The following is a 27,179-nucleotide window of genomic DNA, read 5'->3' as shown; positions in this document are numbered from 1 at the left end:
ATAGTGTATTGTTTGGCCTAGTGACCAAGGTTTGGGTGATGGCCATAAAGCCCTAACCAACCAACCAACAACCCTCGAGTTAGTTAACCGCTTGAGCTAGACCGGTGTGTTGGACTGCTCTGTTCTGGGGATATTGCTATAATATAGTAGTTTATCTGCCACACGTGAGTTAATGTTTATTGTCAGCACATGATAGGTTTATTAGATTATTTTGAGATTGCTTTTGTTTATAAGAATTGTTGATTTAGAATCACTGTTATTGCCCTAGCTAATGTCACATGTTATATTAGTGTCAAGAGGCTGTCTTTATTTTTATGCCAGGTCTTTACTGCAAGCCCCCAGAGGCTTTACAACCCAAGGGCTAGTTTATGTTCTGGCTTTTCTTTATTATTAACATTTGGAACTTTAGGATAACTTCTGCAAGAGCTAGTTTGACAATCCTGTTCGAACTTGCTTGATTTTGTTCTTGTAGGTTTAAGTTAGTGTTAATTTCATTCCCCTTTTCGTCATTGGTATATATTTTTCACTTTATCACTATTTTCTCCCCTTTTAAGCTTACGACTTGGAGTGGCTGACCGCCACTTGGTATTCTAAAATATCCGTTGCACATTTTACAGGCCCGTTTGTCGCGATGCGTCTTTGTAACGGGTTTATATTACCGTGCCCTACGTTTGCCATATATAGCTCTGTCCTCTATAATTCCACCCTATGAAACCTTGTTCTATATGATTCTAATGTATGTAATACTGCCCTGTATGATTCTACCCTATGTGACGTGTCATATTGTTATATCCTGTGTCACGCCTCCTGTACAGGGTATCCCTCACACCCTTTGTACCTCGTACCCTATGTAATTCAGTCCTTTGTAACAACACCCGCGTAACTGGACCATACGTAACAGCACTAGCCGTAACTGGACCCTGCATAACCCAACCGTGTGATACTCCTGCCCTATATAGCATCAACCCTCTGCCCTATACACACCTGCAGTACCATGCCCTGCAGCTCCATCCTGTAACGTAACTTGACCTCATGACGCTGCTGCCCTATATACCTGGCACCTTATATGATTCCTGGCCTATATACTTGCCAGCCTGGGTGACGCCTGGCCTGTGTAACGGGGGTGTTGGCTCTCTGGACTGTAATCTGGAGTGTTGGGGTGACAGCGCCAGAAATTGATTCCTCACGTATTGTTGCTCCAGCTGGTTCACTGAGGCGGGGTGGAGGAGGGAGAGGAAGTGGAGGGAAGGAAGGAGGAGAAGGTTGGAGAGGAGGGAAGGAAGGATGGAGAAGGCTGAAGAGGAGGGAAGGAAGGAGAAGGTTGGGAAGGAGAGAAGGAGGGAGAAGGGGGAAAGGAAAGAGGAATGGAGGGAAGGAACGTGTGGGAGGGAAAGATGAAGAGTTGGAAAGAATAAGTAGAATGAAGAAGAAGGAAGGAAAGAAAGGAGAAGTGAGAGAGGGAGAAGAAGTGCAGAGAAGTAGAGTGGAGGAAAGGAGAGTGAAGTGGAGGGAGGGAAGATATGTGAAGAGATGGGAAGGAGAGGGAGGAAGGATTGGTTAGATGGAGTGAGGGAGAGAAGGATTCAAGAAATGAAGAAGAATTGAGAGAGAGAGAGAGAGAGATTTTATTATTTTTTTGTTGTCCACAACAGATAGTACAATATTGGAAAACTTTACATATACGCACATATAGGTCCGATAAGTCGAGACTCTCTTACGGACCTTATGCAATAGTTAAGTAAGGAGCATTTGTGACTGAGCTAAAAAAAAAAAATACATATATATATAAATACACACACACACACACACACACACACACACACACACACACACACACACACACAAATACATAACATATAAAACACCAGTTAATCTTGTTTCACATAATCCAATAATGTCAAATTTAATCTCTTGAGAATCTAAGCATTGGTCAAATAATGATTCCAAATGTAGTGGAACACTGTTGATATTATATGACAGCAACTTGAGGCTGGTATCAGTAAGTTTAAACCGAATCAGAAAAGTAGTAGTTACATGTAAGTTCATCTGATTCATAATCAGTCAAGTTATTGTCTACTTTGTCACTGTCGTTGTACTGAAATGGATTAAACATCATTTTATCGATGACTGTTAGAGGATAGTTATGGTAATTATGTCGGCAGCCTAACAAGCTCTGCATCATTAAGACTATAAAATGAAAAAATAATTACTGTTATCTAACATGCAAAAAACAAAAAAAAAATTAAAGGAAAAAAAAATGTCCAGGTAACTGTTACTTAGCTACTTATTTCTTAGATACTCTTCTATTCTTTCTGGTAGCATACTCCTTGCCCGAAGGAGCACGTCCCACCGCCGGATTAAGGGGGCGGCCCAAGGGGCCCGGGCCCTGGGCTACCCACCAAGAGGGGGCCTCCCACCAGAGCAACTTGTGTTCATTTCATTTCGTGTTTATGCATTACATATTACAGCATTGGATGTATAGTCCCCGTTCAGTATTTCCTAACCAAAAGTGTCCTATTTATATATTAGGATTTAGGTTACCAGTTTGTGGTGTATGCCATTGGGGGAGTTGGAAAGGGGGCCTCCCTTCCAAGCGGGCCCCGGGCCTCCCACATGCTTAATCCAGCCGTGGCACGTCCATCAACACCTGGTATATCAGTAGCATCGGCAGTACCGGTGGCGCCTTTTTCTCCCTCCATACTGGTTGTGCGAGTGGCAACTGCCTCACCAACACCACCAGTCCGTTCACCAACACCAGTGCTACCACCAGCGACTGCTCCATCAGCAATGAGGGAGCCTGCACCAGCACCAGGATCACCAGCACTTCTACTGCCACCTGCACTAAGCGAGGCACCAGTGATGATTCCCTCTGCACCAACGCCAGCACCAAGACTACGGCGAGCAACAGCACCACCATTCGGACCATCGTTCCTGCTCGTTACCGGTCTTTCCTTGATGACTAGTTTAGTGTGATTGAAATATGCTATTTTTCCTTCACTCCTGGCCTGCTTGAGTAAGGATAACTTCGTTCTTCTTATTTCTTGCGAGGCTGGACATAGATCTTCATTTATGTAAATTCCTGTACCTCGTAGTTTTGCTGCCTTCCGGAGCACCGCCTCACGATCACTGAATCTTAAGAAGCGGGCTATAATTGGCCGAGGCTTGTTGTCATGTCGTCGTCCAACTCGGTGAACCCACTCCAGGTTGATCTTGGGTAATTGAAGCCTTTCTTCCAACAACTTCCAGACATGAACGGTGGACTGTTCCCAGATTTCACCTTCTTGACTTTCCTCTAGGCCAGTTATTTTGATATTATTTCGGCGACTATAATCCTCTTGGTAATTGCAGCGTTCTTCTAGTTCTTGAATTACTTTCTCAGTTGCATTTAGATCATCTGTCAATTTCTTGATCAAGGTTTCTTTGCCTTTCTGATCATTTTCCAACTGCTTTGTTTGGTGTTGCAAGTCCTTGCTTGAACTCCAAGCTTTTAGTGAGTTCATTCACCGTTACTTGGAATGCTTGCAGTTTTTCATTTACTTGCTTCATGAAAATTTCCAGTGCGCCTTGATATGCCTTATCTTGAGTAGATATCAGTGTTTGAAGCACAGAAATATCCATTGCTCAAACTCGTGAGTGTGAGTACTAGACAGAGTGGTAGGTCAGCACGTCTGCTCAGCTCCGTGGTCTGAGAGAGAGAATCATAGTGGATCACAGTTACTCCGTTAAAGATGTCGTAATGGACTTGTGCTGAGTGGAGGAAAGACACGGGGGTGGAGGGATTAAAGAGAGAGAGAGAGAGAGAGAGAGAGAGAGAGGATGTGTATAGAAGGCAAGCATGTGAAAAAGAGGGGAATAAGGGAATGGCATTAAGTTGAAATCTCTCCACATCACAACATTACCTCCACATCACAACATTCCCTCACAACATTCCCTCCACATCACAACATTCCCTCCACATCACAACATTCCCTCCACATCACAACATTCCCTCCACATCATAACATTGCCTCCACATCATAACATTCCCTCTGCATCACAACATTCCCTCCACATCACAACATTCCCTCCACATCACAACATTCCCTCCACATCATAACATTGCCTCCACATCATAACGTTCCCTCCACATCACAACATTCCCTCCACATCACAACATTCCCTCCACATCACAACATTCCCTCCACATCACAACATTGCCTCCACATCACAACATTGCCTCCACATCATAACATTGCCTCCACATCATATCGTTCCCTCTACATCACAACATTCCCTCCACATCACAACATTCCCTCCACATCACAACATTCCCTCCACATCACAACATTGCAACATTGACTTAACATTCCTTCAACATCATAAATTTCCACAACATTCATATCACATTCATTCATCATCGCGGTATTCATTCCAGGTATCCATAATTCATAGTCTTTTCCAAGGCCTTTCATCTTCTTGCTCTTTTGCCGGCTGTGCTTCTGTTCCTCTCTCTCTCTCTCTCTCTCTCTCTCAGTATTTATCTGTCTATATCAGTCCGTCATTAGTATGAGGAATATTACAGTTCCTTTCTGTTAAGGCAGTTAAGAGAGAGAGAGAGAGAGAGAGAGAGAGAGAATGTGTATGTAAGAGGATTAGGTTTGCCTACAAAGTACAACCCTCAGTTTAGCCATTTGCTTCCCTAATTCAAAATATAGACGTGTTAGAGAGAGAGAGAGAGAGAGAGAGAGAGAGGTGGGGGGTGGGAGGGATGTAAGAGTAGGAGGTGGGGGAAAGTAACAATGTAGATAAATAGAAAGACAGACGGGCAAACAGACAGAGACAGAGATTAGAGAAGAGAGAGATTAGGGGAACAAATGAGGGGATAATGCGAGGGATGCAAATGGATGAAGGAGAAAATAATGGGTGACAGAAAGGGAGAGAGAGAGGGGAGAGAGATAAGCCGATGATGGACGGCAGAGAAGCAGGAGGAAGAGGAGGAGAGGAAATTAGTTGATGGTTGCCTTACAAAACAGGAGAGAGAGAGAGAGATTGGTTAGACTTTGCTTTCTTTTTACTGTGGCCAGACCTTAATTTAATAGAAAGACTTAAGTATGAAGATATATACCTGTAGGAATATAATGCTATCCATGGGGAAGAGGAAGATTGGTTTTTGACCCCTAGTTCCCCGCCTGTCAGATAATGCAACTGAAACTGATAGGAGTGTAGGACTGGAAATGAAACTTTTTGTACGGGCATGGCAACCCCACCTCCCAGCACTTTGTCTTGCAGGCTATAGTTCCATCTCTTTTTCTCTTCACTTCGTTTATCCTTCCTCACTTTATTTCATCTCCTCACCCTCTTCCTCCCCCCCCCCCGTCCTTTCTTCCCTCTTTCCTCCAACACTCCTTTCTTCTTCCCCTCATCTTGTTGGTCACTTTTTCTCTCCGTCTCTTCCTTCACACGCATCTCGTCCATCACTTTGCCTCCAGTCCCTCTCCTTCCAATATCGGTGAGTCCCTATAAGCCGCCTCAGGGGAAGACTTACCTTATAAATACAGATTATCGCCCACGTTTACAACCACACGCAGGGAAAAGTGGCTGCCTCTTGCATCCTGCCGTGGTGGCGAGGAAGGAAGGGAAAAAGGGAGGGTGGGAGGGAGGGAAGTAGGATATGAATGAGTGAATGAATGAAGGAAGGAGATGGTAGAGAAGAAAGGAAGGAAGGTAGGAAGGAAGGAAAGGGAAGGTGGAGACGAAAAGAAGGAAGGAAGGGCGGAGGTAGCGAGGAAAGGAGGTTAGGAAGGAAGGGGGGAAAGGAAGGAACGGATGGATAAGGAAAGAGGAAAGAGGGCATGGAAAAGGTGCTTGTTTTTGGATAAAGTTTATAGAGTGGAACTACCCCTGTGGCCCAATCCCGATCCTTAAGGGTCGGTGACTGAAGGGTAATTTTTCCCTATACCAACGCCGACCTGGATGAAGGAAAATAGGCCTTATGGATCCCTGACGTAAGGTGAAAAGTCCAACTGTCTCCCCAGCGCATGTAATTTGGCTTAAAACGCTTGGGATACTCAAGAACATGGATGTTGACTCACCCCGCCTCCCTCTGTCTATCCATTTTTTTTTTTAATACACACACACACACTACTGTCCAGGCATTTGTGTGTGCATGTGGGCATTACTCAAGTACACACAGCTTCAAGCGTACACACACACACACACACACACACACACACACACACACACACACACACACACACACACAAAACCACGTCCACCTCCGCGATACTTGACTTTGGATGGACCGACCAACAAAAGACCGCAATGCATAAACCACTTTGACAATGCAGTAAATTTAGGCGTTTCGACAGGGACCAAGACTTTTACGAGAGAGTGAAATAGGGAGAGAAAGACTGAAGCCAAGACGTAGGTCACAGAATCAGATGGGAGGAGAGGGTTGTGTTTATAACGCTTTCTGAGTCTTATTTTAAGCCAGTCTTGCCTAACTTATCGATATTTGCTGGAACTGAACCCTGCCTAACCTCGAATGACGTAATTCAACCTTAAATAACCCAAACTAATCTAACTTAACCTCACCTAACCCAGTCTAATTGTATTTAACCTCTCTATCTCACCTAACCAATTCTGACACAGCCTAACCGCATCTAACCCTACGTAATCCTATCCAGTCTCACTTAACCATACCATACCCGACCTAACGAAACCCAATCAAGCCTCAAATGACCTAATCCAACCGAACCTAACCCAGCCTAACCCAACCCAATAGAACCCGACCCAAAATATATCAAAACCGACCTATTCTAAAGCAATCTAACCTAATCCGTCTATGTCTAGTCGATCTGAACCCAACCCAACCAAAAATTATCTAATCAGACCAAACCCTACCCAAAGTGACCTAACCTAACTTTCGGTCGCCCATGAAATCGCTTTATAAGAAATTATGCTCTCTGAAAGTCTACGGGTGTAACAGTCTAAGTTTCGCCGGTTCTGTGTGGAAGTGTAAGTTTGTGTGTGTGTGTGTGTGTCTGTTTGAGTGTGTATGTGTGTGTGTTTCGGGTGTGTGAGATGTTTTCTATAAGGAAAAATATATACTCACTTACTCTCTCTCTCTCTTTGGGGTGTTTATGGTCCTCTCCTCAACAGCTGTCTTCCTGAACTAAATCAAACAGAAAGGTAACGAACTCTCTCCCATCCATGAAACTGAAACCAAACAATATTTCCCCATACATTTCAGCGTGTATGAGAGTTCTGAGTAGCCAAAATATATGTTTATGCTAAAAAAAAGTTAAGATATAATATATTTCTTGAAATGTGAGGTGCATAGTTATTTCACAGCTCTGTCTTCTGTTCAGTTGTTAAAATTTAAACAGAAAGTGTTGTATTTCACAGCTCTTCGCCTTACTTCAGAATGCAAAATATAGTGGGAGTGTAAATATTCTTTGTTTACCTCGCTATCACTGTTCAGATTTCACTGCCTGACGTCTGTGTTGGTACCAGGACACTATCAAGCATTGTCTTGCCTTCCATGTATGCATTTCCTGCTTTCAAATCACTATTTTCCACTGCTTCTCATTAATAATCTTTTGTCTTCCTGTCTTCCACATTTGCATTTCCTACTTCAATTCACCATCTTACACTTGGTCATTAAGTAACTTATTTTCTCCTTCCTCTTTCTTGCTCCCATCCTACGCACTCTTTCAGCCACTTCCATTTTGGACTGAAAGAATCGTTCCATTTCGTCCACTTCCAAACCAGGCATCCTCTCACGTTTACCTCATTCAGTTGCATGCACTCACCTCTGCATCATGTTCTCTGTCTATGCCTCCTGCTCTCTGTCCCAGTCTCTCTTTCTGTCCTTCTACCCTTCTCCTTACCTGATTTGCTCTCCTCAGTTTTCCCTGTCCTTGTAACTGATCCAATCTCTCTCTCTCTCTAAATCTTCCTCTACCTGTGCCTCTGTCTCTTTGTTAGTCTCTGCTTCCGTCTGTCTCTTTCTTTGTCTGTCTCGGCAGTTCCACTTAAGGTGAAGAGTTTTGAGATGTCATAAGTTAAATAAAATCTCCTGGTAGTTGCAATAATTAAATCTAGTAGACATCGTATTGAAGGGGTTCATTATAGTGTGGATACCGACAAGCAATTTTATTAATTTAGGAAGCAGACTTTCCTACTTGAAAGGGTGAGCTTTAGTCTTCACTTCCCCTTCATTACTGTTAGGTCATCGGATTGAAGGTTAGATGTCATAAGCTTTTGGGCCATATTATATGTGACTTGAGATTTCCTAACACGTTTTCCTTAGCGAATTATTTTGTACATTACACCTTGGTGTCATTCTGAAGGTTACTGATGGAAATTATGTCTATATCAGGAAACCATTTACTATGCTGGGTTGTAACCATATAACCAGATTTTGGCGCCTGGTGGGTTAGTGGGTAATTGTGATGTTCCAATTGGATTGAGCCGGTGAAGGTTTATATCCAAGGGGTGGTTGGGGTTGATTGCTTATGTAATGCCACTCAGGAATGAGTGAGGCTGGACGCTCTCATCTTAAATGTCGGGACCAGTTGCCTAGCCCTGGACTCCTATGCTCCACATGGGGCAATGTAGGATTGGATGATGGATAGATGGATGAATTATTATTAAAAACATCTTGCATTTGGTATTGCCAAGTTATTTAACTCATGTTGTCTCCAGATGATAATGTTCTTGCTGCCAACAAGCTCCTTTTGTTAATCAAGGTTTGAAAGGAAAGAACTAATGTATAGTATATTTTCAGGTGTGTGAGTTGACTGAGCCATGGAAACCGCCTACAGAGAGGGAGCAGGGGGGGAGAAGAAAGCCAAATTAATACCAACCAGCTGCCACGTTAATACCAGCCAGCTTCCTGGACAGGAAACCAGAAGTTCCCTTTCTCCTACGGTCCACCATCCTCCTCATTTGGCATAGGGAGTTGAGGGAGAAGGAAGGGGAGACTGACGATAATTTAGGAATGGAGAGGTAAATGAGAGGGGGGATCAGTGAAATGGCAGGAGACAGGGTGACTTGGAGGCAATTTGTTTGTGGCCACCCCTTACAGGATTAAGGTGTCCTGCTATAGGTAGACAGGTAGTGTAGATTTATTCAAACCAGAGACCAGTATCTCATTTTGGTGTGTGTTTGATTTTTTGCTGAGCAGATAGATGATGATTGGATGACATTTGTATGGGGGAGTACATGATGAGGGTTGACAGCACTTATTTAACTTGAAAAGTTGGATGGATTATTGGATGGTTTTTATGAAATGCATGTGTGTGGATAGTTATGCCTGTGTTGTTGTATCAGGATTTCAGGGGCTTGAATGATGTGTGGGGATGTGGCCCATTAGGCATGCCATTGAGACTTAGAGTAGTTCTCGTTATTCTTAAAGTAGTTATTATTATTACTATTATTATTATTTGTGGTAGGTGGGGGCGCTCACCATCCACTTACTCGATGTAGTGCTGTTCTCGGGTGTCTGCCCTTTCCTCTCCATCCTTCTTTCCTTCTATTCTCTTCTGTCTTTCTTTCCTTCATTCTTTCCTTGTCCTTCTGCTTATGGGTGACTTTACACTCCCCTTCTGTCTTTCTTTCCTTCATTCTTTCCCCTTCCTTCAGCCTGTGGGTGACTTCACTGAGTGACAAGTCAAATGGTTTCCTGTGCACCAGAAAACCATTTACTATGCTGGGTTGTAACCATACAACCAGATTTTGGCGCCTGGTGGGTTAGTGGGTAATTGTGATGTTCCAATTGGATTGAGCTGGTGAAGGTTTATATCCAAGGGGTGGTTGGGGTTGATTGCTTATGTAATGCCACTCAGGAATGAGTGAGGCTGGTCACTCTCATCTTAAATGTCGGGACCAGTTGCCTAGCCCTGGGCTCCTATGCTCCACATGGGGCAATGTAGGATTGGATGATGGATGGATGGATGAATTATTATTGAAAACATCTTGCATTTGGTATTGCCAAGTTATTTAACTCATGTTGTCTCCAGATGATAATGTTCTTGCTGCCAACAAGCTACTTTTGTTAATCAAGGTTTGAAAGGAAAGAACTAATGTATAGTATATTTTCAGGTGTGTGAGTTGACTGAGCCATGGAAACCGCCTACAGAGAGGGAGCAGGGGGGGAGAAGAAAGCCAAATTAATACCAACCAGCTGCCACGTTAATACCAGCCAGCTTCCTGGACAGGAAACCAGAAGTTCTCTTTCTCCTACGGTCCACCATCCTCCTCATTTGGCATAGGGAGTTGAGGGAGAAGGAAGGGGAGACTGAGGATAAGGTAGGAATGGAGAGGTATATGAGAGGGGGGGATCAGTGAAATGGCAGGAGACAGGGTGACTTGGAGGCAATTTGTTTGTGGCCACCCCTTACAGGATTAAGGCGTCCGGCCATATGTAGACTGATAGTGTAGATTTATTCAAACCAGAGACCAGTATCTCATTTTGGTGTGTGTTAGATTTTTTGCTGAGCAGATAGATGATGATTGGATGACATTTGTATGGGGGAGTACATGATGAGGGTTGACAGCACTTATTTAACTTGAAAAGTCGGTTGTCCATTTTGCATCAAGTAGAGACTGTCCATTCATGATTTCTCATAGGAATAGATTGATTGAAAACACCAATTTTGACCATTCAAAAAACTGACTACATCTCTCTTGAACCAGTTAAGGATGGGTCTTTTAAATATTCGTTCTATCCGTAAAAAGATGGACTGTATTAATGAAACTCTAAATCTGCACGAGCTTGCCATTTTGTGCTTGACTGAAACCTAGTTGTATGAGTCTGATATCGATATTATTCGTAATGCCTTGCCCAAGACACATTCTATCATTAGTATTCCCAAGCCTACTGCTGACTATCCGGGAGGAGGCGTGGCACTCATCTACTCAACTACAGCTCGTCAGATGCAACCACATCTTCATATTTTGTGTGGGAGTGACCAGTCAGATTTTAGTAGTTGTAAATTGGAATAGTAACCAAGGAGACTCATTCCTAACTTATAACTACAGCTCGTCAAATGCAAACACATCTTGGTATTCTTTTGCAGGAGTGACTGATTCACAAGTGGCTATAGGTATAAAAACAACTTTCACTTTGAATACCTGGCTGTAACAAAATTTTATTAGAATATGATGCTATGCCCTTCTTTTTTGGTTTAAAATATCATAGCATCATGAATTTTGAATTGTAACTGTAGATGAGTAGAATGTTGGTAGTCATGGAGAAGTGCTGTGGAAAGGGTAGTCTGTAGCATTACCTTGTTCTGCCACTGAACTGTGTGAGATGGACTGCGTAAGGCAAAATATAGGCCAAGTAGAAGGTAGAAGTTGTGCTATATACTGTATAACTGTCTACTCTAAATGTGAATAATTTGTATTATGTTCCTACAATCATTGCAGTGGTGTTCCTGTGGCGGCCTTGGGTTTGTGTGGGTGTAAGTGAAGTGGTACAAGAAAGCAGGGTTCCAGAGAGATGGCAGCGTGATGGCGGTTCAAGAGGAGTGAAGGGAGACTGCCTGGAGAACTCAGAGTAGCAGAGGGGCCATGACTGCTTGGAGAGGTTGAAATCTGTTGTGGTGGGTATAGTACTGTCTCCTGTCTCTCCCGTCTGTTTTTCCTGTCTCTTGTCTTTGTCCCTCTTGTCTGTCTCTCTTGTCTGTCTGTCTGTCTTATCTGTCTCTTTTCTGTCTTTCTCTTTTCTGTCACTCCTGTTTGTCTGTTAGTGTAGGCAGGTAACTATGGAGGGTTGAATTGAGCAAGGACACTCATTCTTACATTATAGCCAAGGATGAGATGGAGGGATGGAGTGGAGAGATGGGAGGGGTGTTAGTTGGAGGGATGGAGAGTAGATACAAGTAGATATGGGAGAGAATGTGTGTAAGAGGGAGGAGTGTGGGTAGATATGGTGGAGGGAGGGTGTGAGTTGGAGGGATGGAGATGAGAGGGGTGGTGTGAGTTGGAGGGATGTCAGAGGACAGGACAGTGTGGAGGATATTTGTGGCCACACCGTACAGGATTAAGATGTCTGGCAATAGATAGATTAGATAGATATATAACTGAATTTCCATCAAGCACACTGTATTGATGTGGGAGTGGTAATGTCCAGTGAAAACATATAGTAACCAAGGAGACTCATTCCTACCTCCATAACTATAAAATTAATGAAACTGTAATCAATTAAGTACTAAATTTTTGAGTGGGCCAGTTCCATCAGGTGAAGGACAGACTACAGTATAGCTAAGTGGCAAGATTATTTTTTCCTTGGTTAAGAAATCTGAGATGGAAGCACCGATTTTAGCCCATAAATTGGTATAGCGTTTTGTCCTTTTGTGGAGGGATACAGCTTAATGCCACATTGACATTACCTTGGCTGTACACCTTTCCCATAGCCCAGAGATCAGCAACCTTTAATGCTACAAGAGCCATTTGTTTTAAAGTTTCATAAAAATGAAGTACTCTTGGAGCCACAATACAAAAAATTCTGAAACTGAAATCTGCAGTATTCTAAACAAAACATTACGGTGATACTATTTGATCTACTTGTAGTATAGATCTTTTGTTTCATAAAATTGTAGTACTCTTGGAGTCGCAATACAGAAAATTCTCATAAACAGAAATCTGCAGTATGCTAAATCTAAACAAAACATTACGGTGATATTGTTTGATCTGCTTATAGTATAGATCTTATCAAAGCTGAATGAAAAATCTAATTTGCCTTGCATGTGTAATATGATGCCTTTGGTATGAACGAATAAATGGTTATTTATGAAGCGCCTGGAGCCACAAAAGTGTCCTAAGAGCCGCGTGCGGCTTCTGAGCCGCAGGTTGCCGACCTCTGCCATAGCCCTTCTTTAGCATAATTAACAAGTCATTTAGATACAGGTGTTAGAGCAGTTAATAGACTATACAGTAGACTATGCAAGAAAGATTAGGGAACAGTTGTTACATTATGACCTAAGTTTTATCCAGTGTGGGTGAAGGCATTGGTAAAGTATATATCTACAGAGGTGCAGTCATAGAAATTTACTGTCCATTGCATTGGGCATGTGGAGAGAATGAAGGATGGCAACTGGCTGCAGCGGGGGAGAGGTGTGAGTGTTGAGGGTAGAGTTAAGGGGTAGATTGAGATAGTTTTGTGAGGCAGGATGGGGCTGGAGTGTATTGGTGTTGTGATGTGAAGTGGGTAGACTGAGATGGTTTGGGAAGAAGGATGGGACTGGAGTGTAGTGGTGTTGTGATTAGGAGGGGTAGAGTGAGATGGTTTGGGCATGTGGAGAGGATGGGGGATGACATTTGGGTGCGGAGGGTGAGAGGTGTGAGGATGGAGGGTAAAGTTGAGAGGCAGACTGAAAGACCTGGTATGAAGTCAGTGTCCTCAGGGATAAAGGGCTGGACAGAGAAGCTGCTAGAGATCAAGCAGCATAGAGAACTGCCATTAGGTGATCAAGGCTGATGTATGGAAGCATCTTGGAGTTTTTATAATTGAATGAATGAAGGAAATAAGTTCCCTTTTCCTGCTCCATTAGGCAGGTAAAAATGTTGAGGTATAAATGTAAGTGCTTCCTGTATTATTTCTTTCCCTGTCCTTCCTTTCTGCACCCTTCCTCACTCCAGCATTAGGTGGAAAAGATCAGGATGAAGGAAAATGATGATTGTTCCTAGCTAGTTTGCTGTTTGCATTTACCTAACTTGAATAGGGAAGTAGCATTATACTGTATAGGAATAAATGCATTGGTTACTAGGCATATTTGGGTGTTAACATATTTCACTGAGAAACTTACTTACTAGAGCCCTTAACTCAGTTGTGGGTTCATGCTTATCTGGATTTGAATCTAGGAGACTTCATGCTAAAATTCCCCTTCTGCAGTCCACCATCCTCCTCCTGAGAGATAGGTACATATGTGTATGGCAAGAATATTAACTGATAGACTCCTTGAAATGGCTGGTTTGATACAGCCTTCAGTATGTTCTTCAGCCTAAGATTTAACTAGTGTTGATGGTTGAGGTAGCACTGGCATTGTAGTTCAAGGGTGGAGTTGTAAAGCATGTTTGTACTTTAGGGCAGTATGACGAGGGCAGCTCGATGGCAGAGGATGCCACCCCTGCTGTGGTGGGTGTCTGGTGGTAAGACATCAACCACCATCACCATCACCACCATCACCACCACCACCACCAGTGATGAAGGGGAGCAACTTGGCTGGATACTACAAGATGAGTATATTTAAATATGTTATACATATTCACTTAGGTGCCAGTCTGTTGAAATAACCATTGATGTGCCAGTGGAGTGTTTCATACATAACGTATAGTTTTCTATAAATCTTGCTGTGGTGCTGCTTTTGTTAATTGCCAGTTGGTTGCAGAACTGGCCTCAGTAGGTGTTAGTCAAAATGCACTGCAACTTGTGCTTAAATAGCTGAGGAAGCTAAAGTTGCAAGAATCATGCAGAACATTTAAAAACTCAATTTTGCTAAGTGGAATTATTTGCAGTAAGTGTGCTGCAGTTAAATTGGCAGTGCTGACAACTATATCCCAGGAAATGATCACTGCCACCCCTTGTGCCTTAGGTTTCATTCTTAACTTTTCCATATAGTTTTAAGTCTTTGGAGACTTGCAACAGAAGACAGATAGCCATTGTTACCCCATCAGTAAATAAAATATCCCCAGAGCTGGATAAAACCATTGGCTGTGGCAGGAGTGAATTAACACACAACAGGAAGCTCCCTGACATCTCTTCTGTAATGATTTATTTTAGGGGTTAAACTTAAGTCAGTTGGAGACCCCTGCATTCAAAAGGAAGCTCCCTAACACCTCTTCCTTAGCTATTTATCTAGGGAAATCAGTGGTGTGATAGTAAAGCCTTGTCTTATATTAAGATTTCTAAGTTCCATTGGTACTTGGTCTTCTCTCAGATGCCTTGATTTTATTTTTAATGGAGAGTAACAGTTGGGTGCGGAAGGTGATAAGTGGCAAGGTTGAGGGTAGGGGTGAGAGGCAGACTGAAAAAGACCTGGGAAGAGGCCATAGGGTGTGACCTCAGGGCTAGGACTGAATAGGGAGGCTGCCAGAGATTGAGCAGTGTGGAGAGCTGCTATTAAGTTGTGAAAACCGACGCATTCAAGCATGTTGGAGCCTTTATAAACGATATGATAGCAGTATTTCCAGAGTCTACATAAACGATTCAAGAGCAGTATTTCCAGTCTATATAAACGATACGATAGCTGTATTTCCAGAGTCTATATAAACGATACGATAGCTGTATTTCCAGTCTATATCAATGATACGATAGCTGTATTTCGTCTATATAAATGATACGGTAGCTGTATTTCCAGTCTCTATAAATGATATGATAGCTGTATTTCCAGTCTATATAAACGATACAATAGGTGTATTTCCAGTCTCTCTATAAACTATACGATAGCAATATTTCCAGAGTCTATATAAACGATACGATAGCTGTATTTCCAGTCTATATAAATGATACGAGAGCAATATTTCTAGAGTGAATATAAATGATACGATAGCAATATTTCCAGAGTCTGCTGTATATAAACAACACGATAACAATATTTTAGTCTATATAAACAATACGATAGCAATATTTTCAGAGTCTATATTATAAATGATACGATAGCAATATTTCCAGAGTCTGTATAAATGATAAGATAGCAATATTTCCAGAGTCTATATAAATGATACGATACCTGTATTTCCAGAGTGTATATAAACGATACAATAGCTGTATTTCCAGAGTCTATATAAACGATACGATAGCTGTATTTCCAGAGTCTAAACGATACGATAGCAATATTTCCAGAGTCTATATAAATGATACGATAGCTGTATTTCCAGAGTATATAAACGATACGATAGCTGTATTTCCAGAGTCTGTATAAACGATACAATAGCAATATTTCCAGAGTCTATATAAATGATACGATAGCTGTATTTCCAGAGTCTGTATAAACGATACGATAGCAATATTTCCAGAGTCTATATAAATGATACGATAGCAATATTTCCAGAGTCTATTAATCCTGTATTTTTTTAACTGAAGATGTAGCCTTATTAACCCCATCAGAGCTGTAAGTCCTCCCTGAGTTTTAAAATGCCTGGTGGTGGCAACAATAAAACAATAAATCAACAAGGAAGAGGTGTTAGGGGAGGTGCTTCAAGAGTACCAACCCCTGAGTTGTAAAAATTGCCAAGTAGTAGCAAGAATAAAACCAAAAATATATCACTAAGGAAGAGATGTTGGGGTAGTCTGGGAATTGGAAGTACTGTGTAAGTTTGAATTAATCTGACTTTTTTTTTTTTTACAAAATGCCTGTGTCTTTCTCCTTCTGCCTGTGTCTTTCTCCTTCTGCCTGTGTCTTTCTCCTTCTGCCTGCATCTTTCTCCTTCTGCCTGTGTCTTTCTTCTTCTGCCTGTGTCTTTCTCCTTCTGCCTGTGTCTTTCTCCTTCTGCCTGTGTCTTTCTCCTTCTGCCTGCATCTTTCTCCTTCTGCCTGCATCTTTCTCCTTCTGCCTGTGTCTTTCTCCTCCTGCCTGTGTCTTTCTCCTCCTGCCTGTGTCTTTCTCCTTCTGCCTGTGTCTTTCTCCTTCTGCCTGTGACTTTCTCCTTCTGCCTGTGACTTTCTCCTTCTGCCTGTGACTTTCTCCTTCTGCCTGTGTCTTTCTCCTTCTGCCTGTGACTTTCTCCTTCTGCACTCCTTCTGCCTGTGACTTTCTCCTTCTGCCTGTGACTTTCTCCTTCTGCCTGTGACTTTCTCCTTCTGCCTGTGTCTTTCTCCTTCTGCCTGTGTCTTTCTCCTTCTGCCTGTGTCTTTCTCCTTCTGCTTGTGACTTTCTCCTTCTGCCTGTGTCTTTCTCCTTCTGCCTGTGACTTTCTCCTTCTGCCTGTGTCTTTCTCCTTCTGCCTGTGACTTTCTCCTTCTGCCTGTGACTTTCTCCTTCTGCCTGTGACTTTCTCCTTCTGCCTGTGACTGTATCTCCTTTCTCTCCCCTTCCTGTCCTCTCTCTACTGTTCCACCTTTTCTTGATAGTTCCATAATTCTTTTGGCCCTACATTTCCCCCCTACTATCAGGCTAGACATTTGGTATTATGCCATGGATAGTTTAAGGCCCTGCCATTAACACTGCCCCATCCTTCCTTCCTCCCTATCCTCCCCTTCCTCCCTATCCTCCCCTTCCTCCCTATCCTCCCCTTCCTCCCTGTCCTCCCCTTCCTCCCTATCCTTCCTTCCTCCCTATCCTGCCTTCCTCCTTGTGCATTAACACCAAACTGTTTCATGGCCAAAGCTGCTTCCATGCCAGTCTTGGTGCCATGTAGCCAGTGAGTCTGACTTGGTGCTGGTTCCCTGGTGCTGGTTCATTGGTGCTTCCTACTGTGACATGCTCTTAAATGCAGTGGCCAGGCATCTTGCACTGAATGGTTCCCTTACTTTGTTCATTTCTTGTTTGGGAAGATTTTTTGAACTGTAGTAGCTTCCTCATGTAATGCAGACTTTGAAATAGTCTCCAGAATTACTTCAGTAGATATAGATAAATAGCTATATGTAGATGGATAAAGCACTCAGGGAGTATGGTGAATTATCTTTAGGTGTATTAGCAGTGGTTACAGTTTCTGCCATTTTTCTAAATCTGGCCATCGTCTAAGTCATTCAGTGGGTTAAGGTGGTGTTGGCTGATGCTTTGAATGTGTCAGGTGGTTGTGCTGCTGTGTTTACTGTAGGTGCCTGGTGGTGTAGTGGGTTAAGGTGGTGTTGGCTGATGCTTTGAATGTGTCAGGTGGTTGTGTTGCTGTGTTTACTGTAGGTGCCTGGTGGTGTAGTGGGTTAAGGTGGTGTTGGCTGATGCTTTGTGTCAGGTGGTTGTGCTGCTGTGTTTACTGTAGGTGCCTGGTGGTGTAGTGGGTTAAGGTGGTCCAGCCAGATGTGCTTTGGAATATTAATAGGTCTGTTCACCTGTGGCAAAGCTTAATAGGTCTAGAAGTGGTACTTTTTTTTTCCTCTCCAACGAAAGTGTAAATATCTGCTCTTGGAGAGCTTTGGGTGATTTTATGAAAAACAAAGCTGCTCAGCCTGAACTTTTGTTGGTTTATCATGTCAGCCATTGCCTAAGCTGACTATTGGGTGCATTTCAGGTTGACTTTAAGGAAGCATTGTAGTGACTTATGAAATACAAAGTTGCTCAGCTTGAAATTTTGATTTGATTTGATAGGTCAGCTGTTGCATCAGCTGATTATTAAACAGTTGTCAGTTTTGGCCATAAGGAGGCATTTTAATACAAGTTTCACATTCTGAGTTTGAAAGAGAAACTTAAATATTGACTGCAGTCTGTGCAGATAGGCTCTTGTTGTTTAGGTACAGAATTTAAACTTGTGATCTTGAGTTTAGGTAATCCAGTTGGCTGGTGTTTGAAGGTTAGGTGTGTGTGTGTGTGTGTGTGTGTGTGATTAGGTCAGTGGGTGTAGGTGTAGAGTAGGTTAGTGGGTGTTGTAGGTTAGGTCAGTGGGTGATTGGTGTAGATAAAAACATAGCTAATGTGTTGTTGTATTTGCAGGAAACAGATGGTGTCCAACAAGATCTATGAAGATATCAAGATGGCAAGATGAAGCCAGCTGGGTAAAGAAGCCAGCTGGGTAGAAGAATATGTTATTGGTAATGTGTTAAAACTGCATCTCAATCATTTTGCTTTAACTTGGCCTTAAAATACCTTGCTAGTCACGAAGAAGTGCTGTGGAAAGGTTTCAACGACCTAAAATTACCATCTTTGAATCGTGTTTAGCTACACTGTATTAGATCAAAATTAGTGATCTTAGTCATGCAGTGCGGTGGAAAGGTTGTAGAGCCAGTGATTGTGTCTTTGCTACTGAACTAAGTTAAGGCAGCTGTCAAAGGATATGTCTTGGCCAAGTTTAAGTGAAAGAACTGTAGTTGTGTGTACAGCAAGTCCTCGTTTATGCTAGTCATGAAGAAGTGCTGTTTTCATGTACGTTAAATCCAAGTAATTGTCACTGTGTTCCCTGGCTGGTTTATATGGTAGTGCTGAAGTGATGTATTTTGTGGCCAGGAGAACAGGAACATGTTGGTCTGCTGGCTGAATTGGCCCTTATCCTGTTGTCCACCATTTTCCTTTATGGGATCATAGGGAGGTATTAGACTAGTAACCAAGGAGACCCGTGTACTCCACCATCCTTGGAGGATATGGGAGGGCATTGGGGCATGTTTTGTTTGATTGCATTGTGAATTGAAGTACGTTGTTGATCAACCCCAGTCTGCCTGGCCAAACAGACCCATCAACCACAGGCAAGCAACAGCCTTGCCACCTCATTTAGTGAATCAGTGTTCCCCTGTGCCAGACAGAGCCCTGCAACGGCAAGGTGCGTTGAATAGTGTGGAGGTTTGGTTCCTGGATGGATGCTGCATTTGCATAATCCAGTTAATGTGAGCACCATAGGAAGCCCCTCATCACCCCATTATTTGGTGATATGGTTACCACCCAACATCGTAAATGGTTTCCTGGGCTGCAGGAAACCGTTAGGCCTGTCACCTGGTGTAAAACCACATGAAGTGGAAAGAAGAGAAAAAGTGACAGGAAGGAAAGGGAGAAGCAGGGAGTGAGGACAAGCAGAATGATAAAGTTGAAGGAAGAATAGGTAGTACTACAATGCAACCTCAAAAATTTTCATTCTCTAAAGTTCAATTCCCATAATTTATGAAAAATGTCATTTTTATTTCCCAAACTTGCTCAGAAATAACCGGAGACTAGTAAAAAAAAAAAAAAAAAACCTAGCTACACCCATCTGGTACTGATGACCTCACCATGAAGTGTGTATAATAATTATAATTTCCTTTCCTCCTCTTGGGTAAGCTCTTTCTTATTTGAGTCAGTTTTATCATATCCAAATTTGACCATAATTGTGGCTTCAAACGGGTGTCCTGGCTTTACCAATTAGTGCAGTGCTGGGAACTAAAATGATGCAGTATAAGAATGCAGCCACAAGTACTTAGTGTGTGTGTTGTGAAATGATTGGTGATGGAAACTACCATGTATGACAAATTTGACAGTTCTCAGTGCTGTACCAACTGAAACTAGAGTAAATAACTCATTGCAGGTGTTGTCAAAGATAGCGGTGGTGTTAAACCTGACAGTGTATGACATTACAAAGCAGTGTGATAAGGTTTTTAAGTTTTGGAGTGGAATTATGGTAAATATTCCTTTATCACACAACACCATGCAACACCGCTTGTCAGACGTCAACTGATTTTATTCACTTTTGACTGAAGCATGATTGTTGGTAGGCAGCAGTCTTAGTGTAATTCTAATAGATCATTTGCATCAGTGTTAAACCACTGTGCAATCTATTTTTGAGCAGATATAAACCACCACCATCATCGTCCATTTTTTTTCACACACACACGTACTTAAGTATTTCATCACTGAGATTGCAATATTTCTGCAAGATTATAGTAATGCAGACTGGCAGTAATTGTACGTATCATAAAATGTCATAAAATAAACTGTGTAATCAGTGCACAATATGTGAAGTGTAGCATCACGTATGGGTTGGTTATATGGTTACCACCCAGCATTGTAAATGGTTTTCTGGCTTACAGAAAGTCATTAGGCATGTTACTCAATGTAAAGCCACCTGAAAAGGAAGGAGTAATAAAAATTGACAGGAAAGATGTGAGAAATAGGGAGAGAGGAGGACAGAAACAAAAGTAATGGAGATAGTGGGCAGTGCTACATCAAGGAGTGGATGGTGGTTGCTGAAAGATGTAAATATTCATGTTCAGTACTGTAGTTTTTACGTAAATAAATGAATGCATAATTACTGTCCCTTGCAACTTACTGATTGATGTTAAATATGAATAGAACTGCTAAGTGTTTTAGAACAAGGGGACATACACAAGATGAAGAAAGGAAATGTGAAAGAAACACATCATGGTTAGTAGCGATTATTGTACTGATCCTTGAGTTAAGAGATGAGATAAATGGTAGTGTTAACAATGGAAAATAGGATGCCTGAAGCCAGCTAGTTAGCCCAGACAACAAAGCTTGTGTCAAAAGCATGTCTAAACCATGAGAATTAAGACAGCCACAGAAATGCTTTATTAAAAGTTCAAATTTATCAAAACTTCCAAAAGGACACAAGAACTTCGAATTTAAGAGGTTGCACTGTATATCAAGTGAGTGGATGATCACAGTCACCTACCACCTGCAGGACTAGTAACCAAGGAGACACATGAAAGCAAGCCTCCTGTACCTGTACAGTGTATTGCTATAGCACATTGATATGACTAGTAGCCATAACCAAGGAGACTGCCACCTCATGAAGGCAACTTTCTCCATTGTCTGTTAAATTTGTTATAGCATGTTATCAAACCTGACAGATCCCTGTTCCCTTTTGTCTCAGTTGATGGCAGTGTGTTGTGTGATTGGAGGGTTGATACAACTAGTAACCAAGGGTGATGGTATCTAGGGCTGGTGGTGGTACTGTCAAAGCTGAGGGAGTGTGGCCATGTGTGGATTACCACTAGGGTGTGGGAAGGAATTACAACTTGTTCAGTGTTGGTGAGAGGCTGTGTATGTGGTGTTAGAGGTAGACTGTGAAAAATGCTGACATGGTGTGTGCAGTGTGTGGGGGGAGCATATGGAGATTTCAGGCATGAAAGGATTAGTCTTGCTGTTGAGTGTGTAGAGTTTTTTTTTTTTTTTTTTTTTTTTTTTTTTTTTTTTGAGGACATGCTATGTGCTGGAGGTGGAGCTGGTGTTAGCTGTGTGGCTAGGATAAGGAGTGGCTGGAGGAAGTTCAGGGAGCTGTTGCCTCCTGACATTGAGAGGGCTCTCCCTCAGTGCTAAGGGATCTTTGTATGTGGCATGTGAGACCTGGGCAGTGAAGGATGAGGATGTTCATAGGCTTAAACATACAGTAATGACAATGCCTGTGGAGCATATGCCGATATAATCGCAGCTATCTTTCTTCCCAACGGAATTTTCACTACCAATATCCTATCGCTTACTCAAAACATTCATAACATATTCCACCCATTTCTCCGCAACCATCACACCAACACCTCCATATCCGTCTGTCCCCCCCTGCCAAAACAACTTATAGCAACAGTCCTTCCCAACAATCTTTCTGGCTGATCCACCCCTGTACCGGACTTCCTGCCAACACGCCACATCCACCCACCTCCTACTGAATGCCTCAACGACTTCCCCTGCTCTTCCCCTCAAACTTCCCACATTCCATGAACCCACCCTCATCCCCATGGATGATTTCCTGTCCTCAGGCTTGCTTTGAAACTTATTTTGTTTTGTCATCTTCAGTGTTAATAAAGGGGGACAGACACAGCACAGGTCCCACTCACTGCACAGTCCCAGGTCCAGGCAATGGATTTGGGACCCCTAGCCCACCAGCTTACCAGTGGCTGTGGTATTGGCCTCGGGGCACCCTGCCAGGACAGCTGCAGGGACACCCTCCAAGCGCGTCTTGGCACAGCAACTATCCTGCCATTATACACCCACTGATAGGGCAGCCTCCTGGGGCGCTACTCCCAGGTTCGGGCTCCTCTCTATTGGGCGTAAGCGGCAGCCTGAGAACCGCAATGCCCTGTACCCTCTAGCACAGGCCCGAGCCCCATCTCGCCCTGGACCCATGATCTATGCTGGCGGAACCCCCGCCATGCCTCCCCCCAAAAGTCCGCCACTAGGTAACGGGGGCGAAGTTTTCTGGCCGCATGCCCTTGCTGGCGCCAACCCCTGTAACGTAGTGGGATACGTTGTGTGAAATGTAAAGTGCATGTGGTGTAGTGCATAGATAGTTAGAGGAAATGTTTGGGAGAGTATGCTGGTCTACTCTCCATGTTACTGTCACACTGAAAAGGTCAGCAAAGGGGGATGGTTAGATAGCTAGTGAAACAGGAGCTCCAGCTCTTCCTATCACCAGCATTCCCATTCCCCTCGGGAGTACTACCCTGTTCGGCCCGTGCTACGGCCTCCTCCTGTGTGTGGATAGTTATGCCTGTGTTGTGGTATCAGGATTTCAGGGCCTTGAATGATGTGTGGGGATGTGGCCCATTAGGCATGCCATTGAGACTTAGAGTAGTTCTCGTTATTCTTAAAGTAGTTATTATTATTACTGTTATTATTATTTGTGGTAGGTGGGGGCGCTTACCATCCACTCACTCGATGTAGCACTGTTCTCGGGTGTCTGCCCTTTCCTCTCCTCTATCCTTCTTTCCTTCTATTCTCTTCTGTCTTTTTTTCCTTCATTCTTTCCTTGTCCTTCTGCCTATGGGTGACTTTACATTCCCTCTTCTGTCTTTCCTTCATTCTTTCCGCTTTCTTCAGCCTGTGGGTGACTACACTGAGTGACAAGTCAAATGGTTTCCTGTGCACCAGGAAACCATTTACTATGCTGGGTTGTAACCATATAACCAAATTTTGGCGCCTGGTGATTTAGTGGGTAATTGTGATGTTCCAATTGGATTGAGCCGGTGAAGGTTTATATCCAAGGGGTGGTTGGGGTTGATTGCTTATGTAATGCCACTCGGGGATGAGTGAGGCTGGTCACTCTCCTCTTAAATGTCGGGACCAGTTGCCTAGCCCTGGGCTCCTATGCTCCACATGGGGCAATGTAGGATTGGATGATGGATGGATGGATGAATTATTATTGAAAACATCTTGCATTTGGTATTGACAAGTTATTTAACTCATGTTGTCTCCAGATGATAATGTTCTTGCTGCCAACAAGCTACTTTTGTTAATCAAGGTTTGAAAGGAAAGAACTAATGTATAGTATATTTTCAGGTGTGTGAGTTGACTGAGCCATGGAAACCGCCTACAGAGAGGGAGCAGGGGGGGAGAAGAAAGCCAAATTAATACCAACCAGCTGCCACGTTAATACCAGCCAGCTGCCTGGACAGGAAACCAGAAGTTCCCTTTCTCCTACGGTCCACCATCCTCCTCATTTGGCATAGGGAGTTGAGGGAGAAGGAAGGGGAGACTGAGGATAAGGTAGGAATGGAGAAGTATATGAGAGGGGGATCAGTGAAATGGCAGGAGACATGGTTATTAAAGTACTTATTATTATTACTATTATTATTATTTGTGGTAGGTGGGAGCGCTCACCATCCACTCACTCGATGTAGAGCTGCTCTCGGGGGTCTGCCCTTTCCTCTCCTCCATCCTTCTTTCCTTCCATCCTCTTCTCTCTTTCTTTCCTTAATTCTTTCCTCATCCTTCTGCTTACAGGTGACTTTACACCCCCTCTTCTGTCTTTCTTTCCTTCATTCTTTCCCCTTCCTTCTGCCTGTGGGTGACTCTACACTGAGTGACAAGCCAAATGGTTTCCTGTACACCAGGGAAACATTTACCGTGCTGGATGGTAATCATATAACCAAATTTTTGTGCCTGGTGACTTAGTGGGTAATTGTGATGTTCCAGTTGGATTGAGCTGGTGAAGGTTTATATCCAAGGGGTGGTTGGAGTTTATTGCTCACGTAATGCCATTCAGGGATGAGTGAGGCTGGTCACTCTCATCTTAAATGTTAGGATCAACTTGCCTCATTGGCTGATGTAGGATTGGATGATGGATGATTTATTATTATCATTATTATTATTATTATTATTATTATTATTATTATAACCAGTTAAAGTACCTCATCTTACATGGGGGGAAAAGTGCAGGATTTTTTTTTCTTTTGGCTGTGACATCTTTTATTTTGCCAAAGGGACCTGTAGTATGGGGCCTTCTGCTGATGTCATATAGTTTATACTTGCTACCACCAGACTGTTTTATTCATATTAGGAGACAGCCCTCTCTGTGAAGAAATTAAGTCTATGTACAACCCCGTTTCCTACTACCTATTTATCTAAACTGCTATCTTTTCATATTCAGTCTTGAGTAGTAACAAAAGAGTAACACAAGAATAATACTAGTCATTAAGAATTATGTAAATAATGCAGAACCATAGGATTGTCATGTTCTGCTGCAGTCCACAATCTTCCTTTCTGGGAATAAGGAAGTACATGAGGGACTATTACCAGGGAATTGAGCCAGACAAATGATGTCAAATGGATTTGTTCATATTTGTTCTCGTGTACTAGTAGCTGTAGTAGTTGCAACCCCAGGCCCATCAGAATATGAATTCAGTGGATGGCAGGCTGAGTTACCCTTCTGTAGTCCACCTTTCTCCTGTTGGGGGATAGGGAAGGCAATCTCCCCCCTTTCATCCTAGTAGTGCCACTCCAGCACCAATACATTAAGAGTTAACTAAGATCTGTATTGAACACCTCCACAGACAAAGAGTTAAATTATCAACAGAGCTGAGATTATCTCCTAAAAACCTGCCACATTTTCAGGGGCTGCCTGTGAAACTCGTGTTGATGTTTCCGTTGTTGCTGTGTTGGTGTTACCACTGCCGACGGGGTTAGTGATGCTGCGATGGGGTTAGTGATCCTGCGATTGATGTCGATGCTGCGATGGGGTTAGTGATGCTGCGATTGATGTCGATGCTGCGATGGGCAACAATGCTACATTGGGGTTGGTGCTGCAGGCTCCTTGTGACACAGTGGCCTTTAACCTGTGGGGAAATTAACTGGTCAGAAGAGGTTACCCTAGGCCATCTGTCTTCAAATCTTATCTACTGCTGCTACTACACCTACCACTACAACTACGGCTATTACCGCCCTTCTGAAAAGTGAGTTAGAACATTTTTGGTTTGTCCACCTTGACTTGGCAAAGATTTGTGTCATTTGCAGGCCAATCCCCAAAGCCCTGAAGCAGAGTAAGACAAGGATGGCAATACTGACTTTGCATCCTTTCTAAATCACTCTTAGCCAAGTTGAGATGTACAGAGTATTACAGTTGCTCCCCTACTTATGAAATTTTAATTGAGAATTCCTCACCCCATCCTTGGGTGGGAAAAGGAGGCAGAGCTGTTGATAATGATAATGCCTAATGATGAGAGCTAATGATAATGCCTATAGTAGGGTCAAATAAAAAAGTCCCGTGACCGTGGCTTTGAAAGGAAGGTTTTATTATATTTTCATGATCTTTAGATGTTAATTAAACATTTTAGCTCCCATGTCCCTCTCAAAATGGTGGGCTAACTCTGGTACAGGAGAAATTCCAAGATGGCTGACATTCAATGATAAGCAAAAAAGGCAAAAACAAAATATCACATACTTCCTTAAAATTATGACTCAAAGCCAAGGATAAATTAATGTTGAAAATTACATTTTTACTGACTTACGAATATATGATATTGAGATGTAACGTCATATTTGGATTATAACATCATTTTTGCATTTTTTCATCAAAGGCATCTGATCAGGTTGAAACCGGTGTCAAATGAAATCATCTGTCATAAAGAAGCAAAATATACAATTGATTTGTGTGTGTGTGTGTTTGTGTGTGTGTGTGTGTGTGTGTGTGTGTGTGTGTGTGTGTGTGTGTGTGAGTGCTTACATGTGTTATATATCCAAGATTACTTGATCTTGAACACAGGCCATATTGCAATTAATTTCAGACATATTACATTATAAAAAGTTCAAATAAATATTTACATTTATAGATGAATATGTACTTATTATTAACAAGTCACACGAAAGGCAAGATTCACCTAAATATCCTCATCTGAGTCAGTTGACTGTCCAAACTCACTTTGGCCATCATCAGTTTCACTGCCACTTTCCTCGCCATCACAATCTGTTCGTCTTCTCTGTGGATCCCTGTCTTCTCTAGCAGCACACTGAGCTTGCTGTATCAGAGGTGGAAGGGTGTGACGAATTGGTCGACACCTCCCACTCCTTAGTTCCCAACCATGGGAAATAGGAGATGGGTGGTCTTTGTTTCTGAAATGTATCTGACAGGAAGTGATGTAGTTGGTTCTCTGTAAATGGTTTGATAGCGAATCCTGGTCAGGTGGAAGAGTGACGGTACTTTTCCTCTTTTGTTTCCTCCACTTTGATGCCCTTGCTTGTCCACATGAGATGCCAGCACTTTCTCCATATATTTTGGTCAACACAAATGTTTCCATTTCCCTTTTAGTGTCATTGTCCAGATTTAAACACTTTCCTACATTCACCAAAAGTTCTCGGGCTTCAGGGTCTTCAAAAAGCTTCTTCATGACTGATTTTTTGCCATGG

Source organism: Coenobita brevimanus, unplaced genomic scaffold (assembly GCF_032717465.1).
Source record: "Coenobita brevimanus isolate Jiangsu-jjx unplaced genomic scaffold, ASM3271746v2 jjx.HiC_scaffold_2647, whole genome shotgun sequence".
In the NCBI taxonomy this organism is placed as follows: Eukaryota; Metazoa; Arthropoda; class Malacostraca; order Decapoda; family Coenobitidae; genus Coenobita; species Coenobita brevimanus.
Note: the sequence above shows the minus strand (reverse complement) of the source record.